The following is a 24302-nucleotide window of genomic DNA, read 5'->3' as shown; positions in this document are numbered from 1 at the left end:
CCAGGCACTGCCAGCGGGAGTGAGTGGCGGGGTCACAGAGCACAGGAGCAAAGAATTTTCAGTAACCATCAAAGGCTCACCCTGATGACAGCGACATGGCAGCCCGCCTTGGTCTGGTGCCCCCACTTACCTGCTCCACACCCCGCCATGGCCAATACTCGCCATGTTCTGCACATGCCCCGTGGTGGTCAGTGCACATCATAGCAACTGGTTGTTCGGTTGTTCAGTTGTTCTGCCGTTTGGTCTATTTGCATATTAGCCTTTTATTATATGGGATCATCTATCTATCTATCTATCTATCTATCTATCTATCTATCTATCTATCTATCTATTCATCAATATCCATTTTAAGGAGCAGGCTAGATATTCAGGAAGAGTTGCAGTTCATCCAAAGGCAGACTGTAGGCAGAATTCCTTCCTCCTCAGCGGAGGCCATTCTTTGTTTCATTAAGGCCTGTCAATTGATTGGATGACAACCACCCACCCACATTATGGAGGGTAATCTGCTATTCAAAGTCCACTGATTTAAATATTAATCTCATCCTAAAATCACCTTCACAGAAACATCCAGAATAATTTTTCAGCAAACATTTAGGTATAGTGGCCCAGTTAAGTTGACACAAAAAGTTAACCATCACAGAGTCATATGAGCATTTGGTGACAAGAGGGAGATGCTGGCCACAAATATTCAGTGTTTTTCTTTGTTGCCTGTGCAACATCTTCATGTCTCCTTCTCTGGTTGCTTCTCCTGCCATCCTCTTTCACTGATCAGTGCCATGGTAAATACCACGGACCCACCCAATTCCACTTTCCCGCCCTCAAGCCCTATGGAGCTTCATGACACTCAAGAAATTAGGTGATGTGTCTGGACCAGTGAATTGTGAGTAGATGTAGCACATGTCACTTCTAGCTGGAGCTTTAACAAGCCAGAACAAGATTTAGCAAACTCTCTCTTTGTTACTTTACCTTGGTAATCATTAATGGTCCAGGGAGTACCTGCTTCCTCACCCTGGATGCTGGAAATAGGACAGTGAAGAACAGAATCCCTGGCTAAGCAGTAGTTGTTACATGGTATGCACGAGAAGGAACCCTTGCTATCTTAAGCCACAGAGATGACTGGGTTATTTGTTCCACAGCATTATCTATCCCATTTTTCCAAACATAATGTATAAGAAGAGGAGAGTTATCTTAGGAAGAGAATTCATATGAAGTATTTAAAACATAGAGATTGGGTTTAGAAAAACTGATACTGAATCCTGAGATTATTCCTTTAAAGCTGTTTGACCATTGTAATAATTACCCAATTTATCTAATCATTAGTTTTATTCATCGGTAAACTGGAGACAATTATTCATTTACTAAACTTCTACTATATACCATACATTATTATAGGCACTGGGAAAATAAAAATGCATGTATGTATTCTGAGACAAAAATTATATCTATTGACAAAAAAAATTGAGTATAACATTAGTCTACCACTATAGATAGTCATTGAATGTTTCTGATTTCCTTTGAAAACTTATTTTAATGTAGAGAGATGCTAATCTTTACTGTTAACAGTGTTGATACCACCTGCTAACAAGTAGCTAAAAAACACACACACTTCAATGCCAAGCTGGTGTGGCTCAGTGGTTGAGCATCAACCCTTGCACCAAGAGGTTACTGGTTCAATTCCCAGTCAGGGCACATGCCTGGGTTTCAGACTCCATCCCTGGTGGGGGCAGGCAGGTGGCAGCCCATCAATGTTTCCCCTCTCAGCAATGTTTTTTATCTTCCCCTCCCCCTTCCTGTCTCTGTAAAAATCAATTTTTAAAAAAAATTTAAGTTATTTTTCCTTTAATCAACATAAATGCCAAGAACAAGTCAGACAGTTTTGCTAAATTGACTGTTTGCTTACAAATGCCAAATTCATCACAAGTCTCCAGGGGGAGAGATTACTTCCCAGCAGGCAGTGGCGCTTACTGTGGAGAATGCCTTCTTCCCTATGACCTCTACATTGTACATGATGTTCTCTCCTCTTCTTCTGTCCTCAGTAAACATGACCCAGATAAGGACATACACGGGCAATAAACAAAAGGAAAAATACAAACCCTATATAATAAAAGGCTAATATGCAAATTGACCAAATGGCAGAATGACTGGTCTCTATGACATATACTGACCACCAGGAGGCAGACACTCAATAGAGGAGATATCCCCTGGTGATTAGTGTGCTCCCACAGGGGGAGTGCAGCTCAGCCAGAATCCCTGAACCAGGCTCATGCCTGGTGAATGCAGTGGTGGTGGTGGGAGTCTTTCCCACCTCTGCGGCAGCGCTAAGGATGTCTAACTGCTGGCTAAACCATCAGTTGGACATCACTGAGGGCTTCCGGACTGCAAGAGGGCACAGGCCGGACTGAGGAGCCCTCCCCCCCAGTACACGAATTTCGTGCACTGGGCCTCTAGTGGAAAATAAACATAAAATTATTAATATTAATTAATGACAAAGAAAAAATCAAAATAATATGAGAAGAGCACTGTTATCTGCCATAGACTTTGTCACCCTAAAATGTAGGTGTTGAAACCTATTCCCCAATGTAATGGTGTTTGGAAGTGAAGACATTGGAAGTCACTTAGGCATCAGTGTCCTTATAAAAGAGAATGCTGACATCTTTCTTACACCTTCCTTCATGTAAGGACACAGAGAAATGACTATCTATGGAGCAGGAAGCAGGTTCTCACCAGACACCAAATATTCTGGCCCTTGATCTTGAATTCCCCAGCCTCCCCCATGGTAAAAAGCAAATGCTTGTCTTCCAATTCACCCAGTCCTTGGGATTTCATTATAGCATCCCAAATAGACCAAGATGATATCTAACAGATTAGTAAACATTAAAAAAAATAAAAATTGAATCACGCTCCTACATTACTGGATAAAACCTTTCTAGATTCACCAGGGATGTAAAACACTTACATTATGTGCATCTATTATGCCAATATTTTGTTTATGGGAGTTGATTGTATGAAAATAGTGAAGAATTTCTACAAAACATGTAGCATGCTCATCCCGGCACTGTTTCTAGCTATATAAATTGGATACAGAATACTTTTAGTCCTAGAATAGCAGTTAAATAAATCAAGATAAAGCCTAAAAAAACCCACAAAAAAACAAAGAAGCCTTTAAAAATGTCACAGACATTCCTATAAAGAAATAAAAGAAATGTAATAAATGACAGAATGAAAACTGAGATTATATACACAGAGAAAATGTCTGAATAAACATGCTTCAGTAATAATTAAGGTTATGCTTGATAAGGGAGTATCAAGAATGTTCATTTTTTTAAATTAAATTAAAATTTATTTTTCCATCACCATTTATCCCCTCTATGCCCTCTTCCACCTCTCCCCATTAACCTCCCCATACTGTTGCCCAAATCCATGAGTTATCTCTCTTATTTTCTTTTACACTCAATGCTTATGTATTCTTTGATATTTCCAAAATAAGTGTGCATTGCTATTTCATAATATAAATTTTAATAAGCAAATTAAACCAATTTAAATGAAACCTAGCTTATATCAGCAATATGGCAGGTGTTAACCATTAAAGAATATCATCCAACTTCTAGTCTGTACTAGAAGTAAAAATATATATTTTTTGATGGCTGATAATATTGGTATTACCAATAAAAATCATAGACTATGTTTTTTAAGTTGCAAAGAAAAATATTATGATTATACAAAGAAATACGAGGTTTTTCCAAAGGGTAGCAAGAACGCAAAATATGTATGTCAATTCTGTACACGGTGAAATAGAGATGAAGGGATTCTAGCCCTTATTTCTTTGGAATTATTTGTTGAATGGATGACTTTCTAACAGTTATTAAAGCCTCTCCGAGCAGTCAAAAATGAATTAGTAGCAAAGGGCACATTGATTAAAACATAATTTCTATCATTGTAACTGAATAATGCCTTTTTCCTATAAGTGGGAAGTACTCAGAGGCATCCTTTTGACATATTACAGTTCACATGAGTGTTCTACGCAGAACTAGATTTCTGTGTAATCACTGGGAGGAGAGGTATGTGTTTTAGATCACTATGTACTCATTTTTAAAGAGAAAATGTCTCTGCCAGGCCAGTGTGTCAGTGGTTGAGCATCAACCTATGAAACAGGAGGTCACAGTTTGATTCCTGGTCAGAGCACATGCCCTGGCTAGAAACCCTGTAAGAGGCATGCAGGGGGCAGCCGATCAATGATTCTCTATACATATTTAAAAATATATATATATATATATTTAAAAAATAAAGAGCAAATGTCTAGGGGGAGGGGAATATTTCATTATTTATTTATTTATTTGTTTATTGGCTTTTTGTGTGTGTTTTTTTTCATTATTGATTAAGGCATTACATATGTATCCTATCCCCCATTTCATTTATTTTTAACGTTGTTTTTTTCTAAGCATTTAAGGTAAATAATTTTTCTTTATAAGTAGATCTGAACATACATGACTTCAAATGTTTAAAAGTAAAATAAAAATTCAGTAAAAATATTTCTTTTAAGATCTATAACTCAAGTAGTGAAATTAAGGACTTTCTTTTTGTTTCACTATCTAACTTTTATGGGTTTTGTGGCAACCTTCTAGATGGCATGCTATGTAATGAGGTATAAAACTTCTTTAGAATCCTGTTCATACACACACACACACACACACACACACACACACACACACACACATACACACACACACAATCGCCAATGCCTGATCATCTAGTCTCAGATATAAAAATATTAAGATATTGTGCACTCCATATCATGCACCTCTTTGCTCTTTTATGTACCACATAAAAGAAAGTATGATAAAGATTAAACTATTTTGCACTATTATAAGATCAGCTTCAATTTAGAGTTGGAAAATTTTGAAAAAATATATAATCAGAATTGATGAAATTCACTAATTCATGATACAGAAGTAAGTGCATATAAAAAGGGCATATTTAAAACTGCATTAAATACCTATCTAATTAAATAATATCTAACATTTATTGAACATTTACTCTGTGTGGAAGTATTTTTCTTAGATTTAAAATTAATTATTACAAAAATGTGGAGCAATTTGAAAAAATCCTTTGTGTATGGGTGCAAATATAGTGTACTAAGATTAAACTTCATAAGAAAATAGACTAAAATTATAATTGTCCTAGGTTAGAATTAAAACTGTATTCCTCAATTTCTCAAACATTCCATAATAGGCTTATAATTTCTTTTATAATTTCAAAGAAACAACAAACACCCAAATGTGTTTTTTTTTAAATAATTACTTTACATTTGAATTGTTTTAAAAAATGTTATTCCATCATATTTTCACATTTTTATTTCAAAAACAAACTATTGTATCAAAGGTAATACTGATGTAGTAGTCAAAGCAAACATAGAGAATCTTTCAGTACTTAAAGCTATTAATTAAACTCATTAGTAATTAGTCATTAGAAAGCCTTTGTTAAGAGTTGTGAGCTACAATAATCAAAACAGTATGATACTGGCACAAAACAGACACACAGATCAATGAAAAAGAATACAGAGCCCAGAAATAAAACATCGCTTCTATGGTCAATTAATCTACGACAAAAGAGGCAGTAATATAAGGGGGGGTGGTGGGGGGAATGGCAGTCTCTTGAATAAGTGGTGTAGGGAAAACTGGGCAGATAAATGACAAAAAAAGAAAGAAAGAAAGAAAACTGGACAACTTTCTTACATCATACACAAAAATAAACTCAATATAGATTAAAGACTTAACTCTAAGGCCTGAAACCAAAAAATTGATCTTAGCAAAAACCAAAAAACTGATCTTGACATTGATCTTAGCAATATTTTTGTGGTTCTGCCTCCTCGGGTAAGGTCAACAAAAGCAAAAAATGAACAAATGGGACTTCAACAAACTAAAAAGCATCTATACTGTGCAGGAAACTATCAACAAAACAAGAAGACTACCTACTATATGGGAGAAGACATTCTCAAATGATATAGCTGATTAGGAGTTAATATCCAAAATATATAAAAACACCCATATAATTCAATATCTAAAAAATATAAAACCCAAACACAGGACCTGAATAAACTCTTTTTTTTTCCAAAGAAGACATACAGATGACCAACAGACATGTGAAAAGATGCTCAATATCACTGATCACCAGGTCAATGCCAGTCAAAACCATAATGAGATACTACCTCATACCTGTCAAAATGGCTATTATCAAAAAGTAAACAAATAGAAACCCTTCTAAGAAAGGTAAGGGTTTCATTTGTACGTAAAATGAAACTCTCCTACAGGGCTGGAGGGAATGGAGGAATGTGTGAAAGGGGGGAAGGGAAATAATAGATACAAACCTCCAGCTCTAAAATAAGTAAGTCATGGGATGCAGTGTACATCACAGAGAATATAGCCAATACTACCATCATAACTTTGCAGAGTGACAGATGGTTACTAGACTTACTGTGGTGATCACATCATGAGGTATATAGTGAGGTCTAATCACTATGTTTTACAACTGAAAGTAATATAATACTATATGACAAATGTACATTAATAAATTTTTAAAAAAATTAAAAAGAGTTGTGGGGGCTGAGAAAATAAGCATGTTAATGATCCTGACCACTCGGGACTGAGACTCTGATGCAGTGAAGAGGAACATACACAATTAACAAGAAGAGGAACATACACATAATCAAGGTAGATTATGACATAGGTGTGAAGAGAAGACTTCGAAATGTGGTTAAGGGATGAATAATAGAGAAGGGAACTAGTGTGGTCAGTTATCTGGGTAAGCATAATTTAAGCAGTGCTTGAAGCAAATTTTTCACACTTAAGTAAAGAGTGGGAAGTGAGAGGGTGACAAAAATGAACTCAATTATTGAGCCCCTACCATTTTAGATATTGTGCTTGGTACTGAAATACACTGAATACTAAAATAAAAATAGTCCCTTCTCTTGTGGAATTTCTCATGAATTGGCAAAGGACATTGACAGTTGTGTAGAGAATGTTGAGTGGGTAAAAATAGGCTAAGTTGGAGGGGGGTGGGAATTGAGACTAGGGAGATAAAGAAGGCTTGTTTTGTTCTGATTTTAATTGTTTGAATTTTTGCAGGATAAAGTGAACATAAGCATGTTTGGTTTTGCCTGTGTGAAAGGAACCAGAAAATAGAGAAATGTAAAGCAGGAATGAATTTAATAAAGCTGATTTAATAAAGTTGGTAAAGAAATATAAAGTGTTAGGATTAAAATCTAATATTTTAGCAAGTAAAAAATAGACTATATAGAGAGATTATTTAAAGTCTAAAGAAAAAAAAATAGTGTTGTTCACATCAAATAGCCTCATCTTCTCTAGAAAGTAGAAAGTTGTTTCATTTGAAACTGATAAAGTCTGGGGAAGATTTACATTCAAGAAGAATAGAGATTTTGAACAACCATGAAAGGACCGGGACATTTTAAGTGGCAGGGTCACACAGCATGAAAATGTTGAATGTCTTTGCTATGTCAGCAAACAGGCACTATCCTTGCCTGCATGGAGCATTTGAGCTAGGGACAGACACATAAAACAATCAAATAATTACACCAATAAACATGAACTTGGCCATTGGCAAGGTAAGCATGGCAGGGGATAAAGCTGATAGGAAACAAGAGGGTTAGAGGGAAGCCAGTGCAATTGGCTGACATTGGATTCAGGAAGGCAAATAACACTAACTGTGGCATCTGGTAGACTAGAATGATAGAGAAAGACACAGGAGGAAAAATGATGAGTTCAGTAGGAGGGGAATAAGTGGGAATATATACAGCTGTGGTCAGAAAGCAGGCTTTCACAGTTTTACTAGCAGCAGAACAGCTATGGGAGACATAGTGGTTCCAGGCAAAAATGCAACATGTGCACTTTGAGGAGAAATGGAGCCAGGTGCACGCACAAACCCCACTCTCACCAGTGAGAGCTCGCCTATCACAAGGTTCCAGCAATTAACCATATTAATTCACCATCTACTCCAACGCACTTTAAGTCACACAGGAGACGATTTTTCTTTCTCCTTTTATAAAATAGTCACGAATGCTGTACTCACATATATTCAGTGAGTCAGAGGTTCCAGCTCATGTGGTCTCGCTCTCCCTGGGTGATCTTGCAGCCTCACAAGACAGAACCATGTCTAGGAAAGAGATGAAATTGAACTTGGCATTACACTTAAGGAAGTTAGAAAATAACTCAAGCATAATTATTCGAAATTAAAATCCACCTAATGGAGTAACCTAGGGGGAACAATTTATATTTCTATATATTTATCCAACTGTACATTCATTTTATAGTATGTCTTGCTTGAGGCTTTTCCAAGAATACAAAAGGCTTTATAAAAAATGATAGTAATCATAATATTTAGTTCTGGATACATATCTCCCTTTAACGAATTTTTCTACTGGACTGTAAAGCAATATTTTTCTATAAAGGAAAAAAATGTACCAACTGCTAGTATGACCTAATCTTTCTTTGCACACTCTATTTTATTCAAATGAATGTATCCCTCATTCCTGATCATGCTTGGCTTTTCATCCCTTTATGGCATTGCTCATTCCAGCTTATCTGTCTGAAATATCACTATATTTGTTCTTTCCCATTTACCTCCCAACAGACTTAAAGTGATTATTTAATACCCAGCTCAAAAATTACCTTTTCCCTCAAAGCTGTCAAAATTAATCTCTACCTCATCTATATTCCCACAGTCTACTGCTTGTCATTTGTTATGAAACTTATAACCAGTGTTTCTAATTCTATCTACCTGCCTTTGAGCTTTGAAAACAGGCAGAATGTTTTACCTGTGAGGATCTTTTTTTCTTTAACACCATCTAACCTGTGTACATAACATATTCAAATATAATGTACAATTGCTCCTTGCTCTATTGCGGAGTAAATCTGCCATTTAGTATTGCTATAGTCAGGGATTTTCACTATTGTACCAATCTGATATATATTTTTTCAATGAAAATACTTTCTTTCAGTTTTTGTTTGTTTGTTTGTTTGTTTGCTTCCAGGGCATCATTCTCTCTACTTTTCTGCCCTCAATTGATTATATGTAGTCTCCTCTGAAATTTTCTCATTTTTCCAGACTTGTCATAATACAATGTACCATGGCTTACATCTTGAACATCTCCTATTTTCTTATTTTCTATTACACTAACTTTCTTTGAGATCTAATCTAGGTTTACGACTTTAAATATCATCATCTATACACCAGAGATTTTCAAATTTTTATATTAGCCCAGTTTAGCATGAGCACAAAACTTATGAGTAATCATCTACTCTACAGACCCACTTCAATGCTAACAGACAATGTACAATTAGCATACCCTAAAGCCCCTCCCATCACCAATTTTCTCCTCCTATAATTTCTTCTAAGAGAAGGGAAAGTTTATCCTACCATTTTCTCATTCCAAAAAACTTTCAGTCATCTTGACCCCACTCTTTTTCCCATACCACATATCAAGTAAATGAACAAATCTGATAGCTGCTAACTTCAAAATATATCCAAAATGGAGTGAAAATATGACCGTATTTTCCATCTCTATGTCTAAAATGCTGACTTAGTTCATGAAGTTGATTCCTGGTGAACTCAGAATTAATTTGAGTTTTTGTGAATTCTAAACTAAGACATTTTCTACAATTTTATTATTAGTAATGCCTAAACATAGGCTATTCATACTTGCCTAATTTGCATAGCCAGCAAAATGTTATATTCTAATAATGAAGTTAATAATGATAACTATACAAGCTAACATTTTTGAGCATTTACTATATCTCAGATACTAATATCAGTGATAACCTATATTAGTTCATTAATTCACAAACAATCATGTGAGGATGAAACTATAATTATCTCCATCTTAAAATGAAAATGAGAATAGAGAGATTAAGTAATTTGCACAAGGACACACAGCTAGCAATTCTGAAAATGGCATGCCAATCTAGGCAGTTTTGAGACACAAAAACTAAATTTTTTAAAAGTATTTTCTTTTTTCCTCTGTTTTATTAAGATATAACTGATATATAACATTACATAAGTGTAAGTTGCACAACATAATTTGATATATGTTTCTATTAAAATGATTACCACAATAAGTTTAATTAGCATCTATCATTTCACATTGTTATAATTTTTTCTTGTGGTGAGGACTTTTAAAGTATACTACCTTGGCAACTTTCAATATACAAAACAGTATTGTTAACTGCAGCCATTATGTTGTGTATTAATCCCCGAAATACAACATTTAGAGATAACACAGCAGAGTGCCCAAAGCCAATCACTTGTACCCAAACTGAGAAAGTTCAGGGAATATCTGGAAGCCTAATAATACATTAAAAAAACAGAGTAACTGATACTATGGTAACATCTTCAGGACCTGCTTACTTATACTTCATCAATTACTTAATAAGCATTCAATCTCCACTATAATTCACTCCTCTTTGTCATCACTTCCATGAACCGACTCATTATAATGGTGGAGAGTAGTAGCAGTAATCACTCTGTGATTACCAAGAGCCAATAACATGGTTATGAGAAATATCAATCGAATTAGGAGTGTCACTGCTTGAGTCACTTAATAAGAATCGCTTGAGAATGTTCTATCAGTAGGGATTGCGCTTTGGCAGAAGGGGGCGAAGATGAAGGAACAGGCCTACATCCTCCTCCAGTTCTGACAATTTGTTTCCTTCTGATAATCAGCTCTTCTGGCAGGAAAAGAAAAAGGTAATCTCCCTCTGACCTTTCTTCCTTTGGATGAGAGTACCACAGTGATTATGGACTGTCTCAGGAAAAAGTTCCAGGAGAAGGGTGAGGACACCTACAGATAATGTAGAGTGCTACATGACAACAAACCAAGGCAGTGTTTTAGGATCTGCCTGTCTCACACCAGAGAGAGGCTTGGAACAAATCATCATTATAAGCATGATCACAGCAGTAGGGAGCATAGGTTGGACATATACAATGTGCCTGGTAATATCATAAGTGCATTACCTGGTTTATTTTGATTCTGTGTTGTACCAATTGGCTTGGAGGTGCTATTGGTAAGGCCCCTTAGGTACATAAACATGATGTCCCTGAAAATATAATCTAAGTGAGGCAGACTAGAGGAAATAGAGGAAAAAGAAGTTAAATGATGGTCTTAGATCAAATAGTTACTATCAGAGCTGAATAACTTCCACCTGGCATGCCACATTTCTTCTCATTTGACTTCTCTCCCTCCCTCAAACCCCTCACTGTGTATCTTTATCCTTAAACTAGAGGCCTGATGCATGAAAATTGTGCACTCGGCGGGGGGAGGGGGTGTTCCCACAGCCCGGTCTGCGCCCTCTTGCAGTCTGGGAGCCCACGGGGGACGTCCGACTGTCGGCTTAGACCCGCTCCCCTGGCAGTCAGACATCCTTAGCGCTGCTGTAGAGACGGAAGAGGCTCCTCCCAGCTCTGCTGCGCTCATTGTGAGCCTGGCTCAGGGCTTCTGGCTGAGTGGTGCTCCCTCTGTGGGAGCACAATGACCACCAGGGGGAAGCTTCTGCATTGAGTGTCTGCCCTGTGGTGGTAGCAGAGGTATGGCTAATTACCATGTTTCTCTATTATTAGATAGGATGGAGATAACAATGCAATTGTATAAATTTCAAGTTTTTCTCCAACGAATGATTTATTTTGCAGATGCATGTTTTAGAGGCTATCCAGAATTGAGAAAATTATACAACTTTACTAAGAGTGAGTCAGTGGATGGCTGCATAGGGTTGGGGCACATAGAGAAAATATCATCAAAATGTTAAAATAGTAATCATATAATTACACAGTGCTGTATAAACCTGCTTATGGTGTAATATCATGTAAAAAGGGGAATTTTAAAAATGACATATATTCTGTAATTGTGTATATACTATATATGTGTCCACATACAAGGATAAGATGGAAGAACATGGGACAATTTTCTCATGATTTTTTGAACATAGTATAAGATTGAGTAATACATTTATAATGAACAATTAATATTTTAACAAAATTGTTTGATATAAATTTTGAAATTGGAACATAATTTTTAAAGATGATTTTTAAATAGATTTTAGAGAGAGAGGAAGGGAGATGGAGAGAGAAACATCAATGTGAGAGAAACATCAATCAACTGCCTCTTGCCTGCCCCCTGCTGAGAAATGAGCTCACAACCCGAGTATGTGTACTGACTAGGAATGAAACCCTGGACCTCTTGGTGCATGGGTTGATGCTTAACCATTGAGCAACACTGGCAGAATGAAAATGTAATATAATTTTTAAAAATACATGGTATAATGACACTTCTGAAATTCATAGAGATGCTGTAGTTTTGGTGGTCACATAAATCTAGCCAAACATTTTGTCCTCAATGCATGTTATAAAAGACTATTAAGAATCACTTTAAATGAGCAATGGGGGATAAGGACACATATGTAATACCTTAATCAATAAAGAAAAAAATTAAAAAATACTTAAAATTGTTATATCTTCTTTTCAAAACCATAAATCCTAGCACACATGCCAGTTAGTAATTAATTCTTAAACACAAGTTTTCCCACAAAAATCATCTTACTGTATGTTAGAGATTAGTAGCCTAAAAAAATGAAAAGTGACCTTACTCATTCATTCAGCACATATTATTTAAATACTGTTTTAGGCACAATTTTAAGACCTGAGGATTTAACAGAAAGTCAAAAGTTAGTTTGTAGTTAGCTTTGGATCTGTAACAGTCAAGAGTTTAAAGTTAATTCTATGGAAAGGGAAAGGGCTCAAGAAAGGATCTGAAACAAATTTGTAGAGAAAGGTGGCAGAGCCTTGTTCCTGTGGCAGTTTTCTGAGTAAATGTTTTCAGAAAAATAAAATGTTACAGAAAGCAATTTAGATATCGCTTTCCAACTCTCATCCCTTCACTCAATCACCTTATCATCAGAACATCTGTTCCAGCGAAAGGAAAATGTCATGAAGGCTGGGGTTTATTTAATTCACCACCATATCCCCAGCACAAAGAACGGTTCCTGTGCTATGCCCATGAGGATCCAAATAAAGTTTAATTCATGCCAGGTTACCCTGCTATAAAAATGAATACAATGTGGTCTACCTCTCTAGGGTATTAATTCAGGTGGCTACTTATAAAGTCATTTATAAAGCATTCACTAGGTATCAGACATGTAATACATGCTATTATTATAAACGTCTTATGTTATCACAGCTCCCTCACTGTTTACTTGACCTCACTGTGCCTCAGTTTCCTCATCTGTAAGATGGTAATAATGATTACCTATTGGGGTTGTTATGAGAAGTAAACAAGAATATCTTTGTACAGGCATATCTCAGAAATATTGCAGGTTCGATTCCAGACTACCACAATAAAATGAATCACAATACAGTGAGGCTCATGATTTTTTTCCAGTGCACACAAAGTTATATTTATACTACCCTGTAGTCTAACTGTGCAATAACATTATGTCTAAAAAAAGCAATGTACATAGCTTAAATGAAAATAATTCATTCCTAAAAAATGCTAACCACTAGCCTTCAGCAACTCATAATCCTTTTCGCTGGTGGATGGTCTTCAAGTTGTAAAAAGCAAAATATCTGTGAAGTGAAATAAAGTGAAGCACATAATAAATTGAGGTCTGCCTGTATATGAAAAGTACTTACAAAAGTGCTTGGACTCATAATATGTACCAGAGAAGTATATGAAAATATACTGGTATTGGAAGCTCATGGTAACACTTTGAAAAAGCTTTTAGCTCTACTTTACCAAGGAGTAAACAGATGCAAGATAGCTAAGCAATTTCATCAAAGGTCTGCTGTTCATTTAGAAGTGTTTTTCCAATACTCCCCTCCTGTTCGTGTCCTTGCCTACATTCCTAGATCAGACCCTGCTTAGACTTTGTCAGTAACTAGTTTCCTCATCTTCCTTTTTCTTGCTTTATTTTTCGTATTTTAAGTACATATAAAATTATATTGTTTTCCTCTGTTTAAAAACCCAAATGACTCTATATTGCTTGTATAATAAACACCAGGTTTCTTAGAAGACCATTGCGTGCTTTTAATTTCATATTTAAATATTTCATTTATTAATGTCCCAACATTGTAGTTAAAACACTGGACAATTAAACTCAGGTCAGATACTCCAAAAATCAGGCAGACCCGTGTTCCTGTCACTAGTGGTCAAGCTACTAGTTGTGCAATGGTCTGCAGGCTGTTTTACTTATTTAATCCTTAGCGTCTCATTTGGAAGATGTGGATGACAGCATTTAATGCATAATTTTTGTGCACATAATAATCATCAGTAAATGATAGTTATTATTATCATTACCTATGGTGCAAGATCAACACCAGCCATGATGAAGCGATCACTCATGAACCAGAGAACACAAGTATAAAAATTGGATGGAAACAAAATAAAATTGGCTGGAGTCAATCAATGACATAGGATTTCAGAGTTAGATGGAAAAATCAGTATAATTTGTGTGATGATAAAATTCAATTACAAATGGAGTATTTCATTATTTTTTACTCTTTATCAGAAATAAAAATATAAACATGACGTAACATAAAATAATAAAAAAACCAAATAAGTTATATTATTGCATGGATCAGAAGAGGTTTGTAATGAACTTAGCAGAAATAAATAGAAACATTCTATACCCCAAGTCTAACTCAAAATATTAAGAATTACTGTGTGATTTTATAGCTCTCCAAGAATATGCTTTCCTACTAATGAGTACTCTCATATAGATTTTACGCATGCTTATGTTAAATATAGGTTAATTGACAGATATTTTGAAATGCTTGGAGTGATTAATCAAGGCTGTTTCATTTAGTGATGAGAGATATTCACAAAATTTCAAGATTTCAAGTTTAGTTGAATTTAGTTTATAAGCATGAAAACTCATTTGAACTCAAGGAAATATTTTGGGCACACAGAAGCTAAATGGTGATATTATGAAACACAAACCTAGCATTAGTGACCTTGAGCTAACTTCCAGGTATCTTCAGATTAATTTTCAGTGTTAGCTGAGATGTAGTTTTACTTGTTTTAACCTAAATAAACTCAAGTTAGATAAGATCACATTTTTGGTATTCCTTTATCCAAGTGGTCACTAAATATCCACTAAGTACCAAGTAGTATGCAAAGTGCTAAAAACAAAATAAGTAGTATACCTTTTTTCCTGATTTTACTGACATCATAATCTAATTAGGAAAGAGATAAATAAAATATAGACACAATATTGATTTGTGATGGTATGTGTACAGAATCAAGAAGGACACCACATGGCTACATGAGTGCAGTATCCAGAAGCAGACACCAAGATGGCAATAGACATTTAATCAATTTATTGGGGGAAATACCTGTAAATGATAAAGGTGAAATGTTCAGGAGAATAAAAGCTTTCAGACTACAGTAGAAGTCTAACAGGTGTGAAGGAAAGCAGAAGGCTATAAGGTTGGACAGAAGTGGCAGGAGCAGCAGCACCATCCTAAGAAAGGTTGAGTAGGACAGTGGGAAGTCCTTGAGCTGGTGTTGTCCATTACAGGATTCCTGCGTTTCATATCAATGGGCCTATGCTAGTAGCATTCATTGGCTGGGAGCAGCCCAATGGAAACAGCCTATCAGCAAAAGCCCTGGTGGATACTGAAAGCAGGAGCTAGAGTTGTCAATCATTTATGCTCCCAGCAGCGAGCCCAGTGACATACTTTGATGGCCACACCACGGAGTGCTCAGTTTTCCTTGTGGACAAGGATTTCAGAGGGTTTTGAAAGATGAATAAGAAGTCACAGAGTGGACAAGATGGGCAAGCGTATTCCATGCAGGGACCAATGCAGAGAGACATAAAACAGCATGGCAAGTGTTGGGGAGTTACAAGTAGTGCATTAGGTGAGAGGACATGACCAAAAATGCTGGCAGGCAGTGCACCAACAGGTGAGACTAGAAAGGGGCAGGACTCCAATCACATAGAGCCAGGCAAGTGCTACAGGGATGTTTGGCTTCACTGTGAAGGTGATGTGGAGTCACAGGAGGATTCATGTCGGGCACAGTGTAGAACGAGTCCTGGGGTATAGAGCACATTCAGAGGGAGAACCCCAGGAGGTGAAGGAGAGGGAGATACTAGTAGTAAAGACAAAATCGTACCACACAGACGTGGGTCCTAATCGTAGCTGTACCACTTAGCAACCATGTGCCCATTGAAGTCATTTAACGCCCCTGAGCCTATATTACTGATCTTCTATACTGGGAATTACATACCTACTTACTTCATGGTGCCACGAGGATCACAGGTGAAAAGTGAATAGGAGCATGCTTAGGGGCTCCGGTGCCCACAGCAGACAGAAACCTCCATTCATATCCTGGCATTAGTGTGTGACCATGATCACATTGTATATATCCCCTCTGTAAACCTCGGTTTCCCTAAGTGTCAAATGCCAGCAAAAACACACCTATCTCTCATGGAGTTTTCCCCTATCAGGTGACAGGAGTGCAGCATGAGTAGGAAATGCTTGGTAGCTAAGTACTAGGTGCTGTGCTAAGTGCCTCACACACTTGTAATATTCTGTTTTCACAGCACCATGGCTGGCAGGTTATTCTCTCCCCCTGAGTTTAAGGAGCAGATTTCCGCTTGAAGAGATTAAGTAGCCGGCTCACTGTCACACAAATGACTGTACTGGGTTACAATTCTCAGTTGCCTGACTTCAAAACCCATATTCTTAACCATTATTCTCTATTACCCTCCATTCCAGCACTAAGCAAAACCATCTACCTGCCAAAGAAAATGCAATTCTAAGAACTCACTTGTTGGCTACGGTTGGGTTTCTTTGTAATATCAGCAAGCTTTAAAGCAGAGTTAGGGGCCATTTAAACAAAGCTTCCCGGTTTGCCCCAAGAGATGCTTTATCCAGTTCTTTTAAATGGGACATTAAAGACATCACACAGATTCCGATATAAGCTGTGCTGCACCATTGGAAATTGGCTTCAATTGGCAAGGGAAGGAGGGGGAATGAAAATGACGAAGGCAGTGTTTTCAAAACTGTCTCCCCATCTAGAAAATTCATTGGGCTGTTCACACACATTAATCTCCTCATTCTAACAAGGAATACATTTCTCTCCTAACAATAAACAGGCTTGATACGGATAATCAAAATGGATGAAAAATTGACCTATTAAGTCAGATCTATAGTGATTAGGCACAAGTCATGATCTATGTAGGCCTCCTTTTTCCTCATCTCTACTTCCAGACATATTTTTAATTTAAAATGCTTAATTTCAGCCAGCTTCAGTATCTTAGCTGAAATAGCATGAGTTTAAGGTTGCCTTAAATACTGAACATAAACACCCACAATTATGTCTAGCACCTATTAGCTACTCCATAAATGTTATTTCCCTTGGGTGAATTGAAAAGAATGCTTTTGAAAATCATTTGATTATGAGAAGATAATTCTAGAAGTAAACAAAGGGAATATTGTATTACTAGCTGCAGAACAGTTTAAGCTTTTTATTATTAATATCTGTATAAAAAAAGCTAGAAGCATTTAGCACTCACATGTGCCTCTGTAACAGAGTTGGACCATATAGCTTAAGGAGAAGAAATTTTATCCTCATTTATCAATTGTGAGATTTTTATTTTCAAGAATAATTTTGTTGATTTCTCCTGTGAGGGGGGTCACATTCAATACAGAAACATAGATCTGTAAGAAGTGCAAAATGCAGATACATTTTACCCCCAGTTTCAATGGAAAGGAGGCAAAGAAGTTGCCTCTGGCATTAAAAAACTGACCAGATAGCACAACCAGCATGGCTCAGTGGTTGAGAATCGACATATGAACCGGGAGGTCATGGTTTAATTCCAGGTCAGGGCACATGTCTGAGTTGTGGGCTCAATCTACAGTGGGGAATGTGCAGGAAGCAGCCGATCGATGATTCTCTCTTATTGATGTTTCTCTCTCTCTCTACTTCTCCCTTCCTCTATGAAATAAATAAAAATATGTATTTAAAAAATAATATAGTAAAAAGAAAGAAAGAAAGAAAGAAAGAAAGAAAGAAAGAAAGAAAGAAAGAAAGAAAGAAAAGAAAGAAACTGACCGGCTAAATGACTTGAGGTCTGCTGACTTTATTAACAAAAGACTACTCTAGCTGATTTAGCTAGAACCTCTGACTCTTAAAAGCTCTCTGCTGGGGGAGTGAGGTGTGTTCTCAAGGCAGCTACCTTTCCCAGTAGATGTGGAAAGCTCAGCAGTTCAAGGGGAGATTTCCAAAGCAGTCAGCTCTCAGGCCCTTGATGATTCTGCAAACACCTGACAGGTTTGATACAACCACTTGCTAATTTTCCCCCTGAAATTATGCTCCAGGAAAGACCATTTCATATAGTTTAGAGCATAAGTCAAGACTTATCAACAACAAAAAGATTATATATATATATTTCTGAATTTTCCTATTCATCTCAAGTGCATATTCTCAATGTTGCTATGCAAGTTGATTGGGGCGTTAATGCTCCTTTTGTCTGTTTCAATGGCCATGCTCTCCCCAGCCCCATTCACCCCTATATCTCTCTCTTCTACTCACAGTATCCTACTGAATCAGCCAAGGAAACATCTATTCTTTTTCTTAATTTTATACCAATTCCTTCTGGCTAATTACTACAGGAAATAAATCAAGATAATCTTTTTCATTGTTGTTAATCCTTACCCCAGGATATTTTTTCAATTGAATTTTAGAGAGTGTGGAAGGGAGGAGAGAGAGAGAGAGAGAGAGAGAGAGAGAGAGAGAGAGAGAGAAACATCTGTGTGAGAGAGAGACATCAATTGGTTGCCTCCTGCATTTGCCCTGACCAGGGCTGGGGATTGAGCCTGCAACCAAGGTAGGTGTCCTTGACCAGAATGGAACCCGAGACCCTTCAGTTTACTGGCTGATGCTCTATCCACTGAATCAAACTGGTTAGGGCAAGATAACCTTTAAGTAAACTGTATGAACTCATAAACATAATAAGCAGTTGAACACAATCCTACCCGACATAGTATGCATTGGAGTTCCTCTGACCCCAGTTTTAAAATTCATAAAATGAGTAATAGTCATGAACATGAAGATGAATATAAATTATTTTAGAAGTTCTTTCAAGACAAATATTTGCTGATAAAGTGGAAGCAGTGATGACATAGAAAATCTGAATGTCTAGATCAATTGGTAAGTTAAGCAATCTACCCTCCATGGGGAAAGGAGTCTGTTCCTCTTGTGTATCTCTGTACTTAATGGACAGATTTATCGAGCAGCCAAAACCACAGCATTTTCACCTCCAAGGAAGCCCCAAGGAGGAGGTCAGACTACTTTCAGACTGAGTGTGTGTTTTTTTAATCAGAGCAAGATATTTATCAATTAATTATGTTGGGAATAAAAGCAAATAGTATAAATTCGGGTTAGAAAAAATATATCTTTATAATTTTAATTGTTTTATATGATTTTTTTGGTTTCTAATTAATTTTGTTTATAGAAAATATTTAAAATCTAAATTTTAAAATGATGAACAAATTAACAATATAACCTTTATGATAAAAAGGGATAAAGAATGACAACTACTTAGGAAATTGAAATAAATTCTAGGGTTTTTGTTGTTATTTATTTGTTTTGTTCTGGGATGCAGTGAAGGTTCTTTGAAATCATATAATTCTTTTATCTGATGAACAAGATAGATCCAGAAGCATAGAAGTATGGAGCAGACGGATGAATATCAGAGGAAGGCCCGGGGGGAGGGGCGGGGAGAGATTCACCTGTATGCATAGCCCATGGACACAGATAATAGTGTGGTGAAGGCCTAGGAGGGGTGGGTGCAGGGTGGAGGGGTTCAATGACTTTGAAATCATATAATTCTTTTATCTGATGAACAAGATAGATCCAGAAGCATAGAAGTATGGAGCAGACGGATGAATATCAGAGGAAGGCCCGGGGGGAGGGGCGGGGAGAGATTCACCTGTATGCATAGCCCATGGACACAGATAATAGTGTGGTGAAGGCCTGGGAGGGGTGGGTGCAGGGTGGAGGGGTTCAATGGAGGGGGAGGAGAAGGAGGACATCTATAATATTTTCAACAATAAAGATAAATTTAAAAAATCAAGAGAGGATTAACAAAACAAAACAAAAAAGAGAGAAAGAAATTATATGATTCTTTTGAATTTTACTTTAATCTGTTTGCTGGTAACAGAGCACTGTGTGATTTGGGGCTAGTTTTGTCCCTGTGGAGGCAAGTCCTTTCTGTGTACTCCACCCGCGGCTTCATGAATCATGAGGTTTTCTGCTCTAGCTGTTGGGCATCAGAAAGATTCCTAACCAGGAGCGAGTGCCAGGTATCCTCCTGTGTCTCCTTCAGGATGATTTCCCAGCCACAGTAGTTTCTTCACACACGTTCACTGGTCAGCTGAGAAGTCGAGGAGACACCTCTGCAGATCCCTATAGTGCTCTTCTCTCACTGTCTCTGTCTTTGCCTCTCTCTGCGGCCACCTCCTCTCTGATACCCTGTTCCTTAGAGCTCTAGTCCCCTTCACCTCCCTGCATCCCAGCTCTCTGCATGAGTCCTAGTCTTCAAACCAGACTCTGCAAACTCATAGCAGGCCGGATGCTGGCACAATTGTAGATCTCACACTTGGTTCTCTCAACTCTCTCTCATTGTCTCCCCACAGTTACTGCCCTTTGTTGTTTCAAGTTCAATGTATTAAATACCATTATGTCATATATTTTGTATATTTTAAATATTGTTTCAGGCAGGAAGTTAGATCTGGTCCCTTTGCTTGATTTTAGTCATCTCTTGTCCCACCTTGTGAAGTACCTTGATGGGTGTATCTCATTGCTTTCATCTTCTTATATGGCTCTGAGGTAAAGTTTGATTTTTTTTTTATCTGAGCTGTCCACTGTTTCTTAATACACCTCATATTTAAATATATTTCAACCCAGCCAGTGGGGCTCAATGGTTGAGCATTGACCTATGAACCAGGAGGTCATGGTTTTATTCCCCATCTGGGCATATACCTGGGTTGCAGGCTTGGTTCTCAGTGTGGGGCATGCTGGAGGCAGCCAATCAATGATTCTCTCTCATCATTCATGTTTCTATCTTTCTCTCTCTTTCTCTCTGAAATCAATAAAAATATATTTTAAAAATAAAAATAAATAAATAAGCACTTCAAGTCCCATACTTTTGAACCAAATAGCTCTTTTGTTTGGACTCCTACTCATTGAAAAGAAAAAAGAAAAAAAAAGACTACTAAGAACTTCTAAAAACTCAGAAATTCTAGGTTCCAGTACTAAATGTACCACTGATAAACCAACTAGGGAGAATATATTCTTCACTGAACATTTTTTTAAAAAATATTTTATTGATTTTTTACAGAGAGGAAGGGAGAGGGATAGAGAGTTAGAAACATCCATGAGAGAGAAACATCAATCAGCTGCCTCCTGCACACTCCCCACTGGGGATGTGCCTGCAACCAAGGTACATGCCCTTAACCAGAATCAAACCTGGGACTCTTTAGTCCACAGGCCGATGCTCTAGCCACAGAGCCAAACTGGTCAGGGCTGATATGTGTTTTTTAATTACTATACTATTACTGTAAAATACAAAACTGGACAATATTAAAAATCTACATAAGACTGAACAATACAAAAGTGTATAAATAACAAAGAATGCTTTATCTTATCCTTCATTGCACTCATAACCCAAGTTAATTTATTTCTCAGAGGTAACTAGTGTTAACATTTTGAAATATATCATTCCAGAATTTTTCTACAAATACACATACATATGGAGTCATCTTGCTTTTTTTCTTTTTATTTTTTCTTTTATTGATTTTTTTACAGAGAGGAAGGGAGAGGGATAGAGAGTTAGAAACATCGATGAGAGAGAGAAACATCGATCAGCTGCCTCCTGCACACTCCCTACTGGGGATGTGTCCGCAACCAAGGTACATGCCCTTGACCGGAATCGAACCTGGGACCATTGAGTCCGCAGGCTGACGCTCTATCCACTGAGCCAAACCAGTTAGGGCTTACTTTTTTTCTTTGAAAAAAATTAGATCCCGATAAACATATTGCTTTTCAACTTCCTCTTTTGTACTTATTATATATTGAGCATCTTTTCTTGTCAGAACATATAAAACTACCATATTCATTTTAAAGGCTGTTTAATATTTTGGATGAATACATGCATGAATCAGTGCAGTATAAGCCCAGATAATCACGGATAAGGATATGCTATATCCTTCCATTGCAGTGAAATATTAGCTGCACCAGAGAGAAAGTAATGGAAATAGTTCTGCACTGTTCTTCATAGAAATAAGGCCATTGTAATGTATAACAAAATATGGAGGGCAGAGACAGCAAAGTAAACTGTGCATTGATTTTTTTTTACAAATTTTGACGGTGAATTGTTTTATGTTATTTCTGCTAAGCTCTCAAATAAAAAGCTACAAAGAGAGGGAAGACTTCTTTCCCAAAACTCTTCCCAGATAAAGAAATGGAGATTACATTGAGACATATTGCCTAGAATGAGACAATTGGGTTCAATACTGAAACACACATCATGCAACAGGAACGACATTCTACTGTGTTTGTTAGCTGACAGGAAATCGGAAGTGAAGACAGAGTAAAAAAGATTTTTTCTGATGTAAAAAATAGTGCAGAGTTAAGAAGTAAAATGTATTAGGAGGAAAGTAGGTCACTAGCATGTGTTTACACAGCTTCTATTATATACATAAAGTGTACACATATTTGTTTTGTTGCCTAGAGTTATAGAAAAATCAATATGTCTGCATTTACATATTTTTTACTTGAATCTTAAATTGCTGGAGAATATGTATAATAGCCATAATTGTGTGCAGTAAGTTTTCGTCTAAGGGAATTCCATATAAGCAACTAATCATTAAAAGGTGAAAATACTAAAAGAAGGTGCTGCATTAAGGTGTATTTTTAAATATATAATTAAGAAGAGGATCAAGTGCGACAATACCCAGATATGGGATGAAGACTAGAAGTAGTGATGATAATACAACTGATAGTCACTATTTGTTTAGTAGAGCAGAATGCCTGGGAGTTTAGTCTCTGGAGGGAAATTGCCTTCAGTTTAAATTCTGGCTGTTACTTCCTGGCTCTATTACCCTGGGAAAGATATTCAGTGTCTCCATGTCTCGATTTTCTAAATGTGAAATGGGTAACTACTTCAAAATCTGTTGTAATGGTTACCGGTAAAACGTTAGTTTATTTTTTTATAACCAATTGCTTAGAAAAGTTAGTGACTGTTAATTTAATTCCCATGTGAGATTTAAGTATTGTCCAAGATATTTTACATGCTATTCTTCGCATCCTTCCAATATTCTTTAAGGTGAACAATTCTGTTCTGATTTTTAACAATAGTGAAAATTGCCCGGCTGACATGGCTCAGTGGTGGAGCATCCACCTAAGAACCAGGAGGTCATGGTTTGATTCCCAGTCAGGGCACAAGCCTGGGTTGCAGGCTCAATTCCCAGTCAGGGGTGTGCAGGAGCAGCTCAATCAATGATTCTCTGTCTCTCCCTCTTCCTTCCTCTATGAAATAAATAAAAATATATTTTTTAAAAAAGAATGGCGAAATTAGCAACCCAAGTGACAATACAATGTAGAGACAGAACAGAGAGCGACCATAGATGAGTGAGTGGACCCAAGCCTTTGTGTCTCCAGAGTCCAGTCTGTTGAGATAACAAGACTTTCTCCACAGAGAAAACATTTTCAGGTTTTATGTAGGGGACTTGGGAAGCATGTAGACTGGCTTTGGAGACTGGTTTTGAAACTTAGGTTTCTTTCCCCTTTTTTATTCCATATTGATAAGTACCATGAAATAGATGCTGACTTAGAGGTTCTCACACATTTGCTCTTCTTCTGAGCTCTGTTGCCTTTTTTAAGTTGTTGTGTTCACTTTTTCTAGAACTGAGATGTTGCTTGAATTGAGGGGCACCCCTTCAGCACTGCAGATGTAAATTTTATAAATAATCTATTGAGACAGCTCAACATGAAGCCCACAGGATGCACTGATGATTAAGGGGAAGCTGAGCACATGGTCCAAGAAGCTGCATGAGAGATGCCCCTTGTCCATGATCCTAAGAGCCAGTCAGTACATACAGAAGTAGGTCACAAGCAATTGTTAAATTTCTTCCTGTACTTGTAAGTCAATGTTTTATTTAAGGCATCTCAGCATAACTCCATCTGGCCCTGGCATACATCTCTTTCCTAGCCCCAACCACAAGCCCCACCCTCCCCC

The 24302-nt window shown here is 37.0% G+C and overlaps 1 long non-coding RNA gene across 1 annotated transcript in view; it reads right to left on the bottom strand.

The window, feature by feature from the left end:
- The window catches only part of LOC102238742, a 584126-nt gene that overhangs the window by 174937 nt on the left and 384887 nt on the right, over positions 1-24302 (bottom strand). Inside the window, exon 3 of the long non-coding RNA XR_001359854.1 lies at positions 8083-8166. This is a non-coding gene — a long non-coding RNA (uncharacterized LOC102238742). The remainder of the gene's footprint in view (positions 1-8082; positions 8167-24302) is intronic.

Source organism: Myotis brandtii, unplaced genomic scaffold, assembly GCF_000412655.1.
Source record: "Myotis brandtii unplaced genomic scaffold, ASM41265v1 scaffold712, whole genome shotgun sequence".
NCBI lineage: Eukaryota > Metazoa > Chordata > Mammalia > Chiroptera > Vespertilionidae > Myotis > Myotis brandtii.
This window is presented reverse-complemented; position numbering and strand designations above follow the sequence as displayed.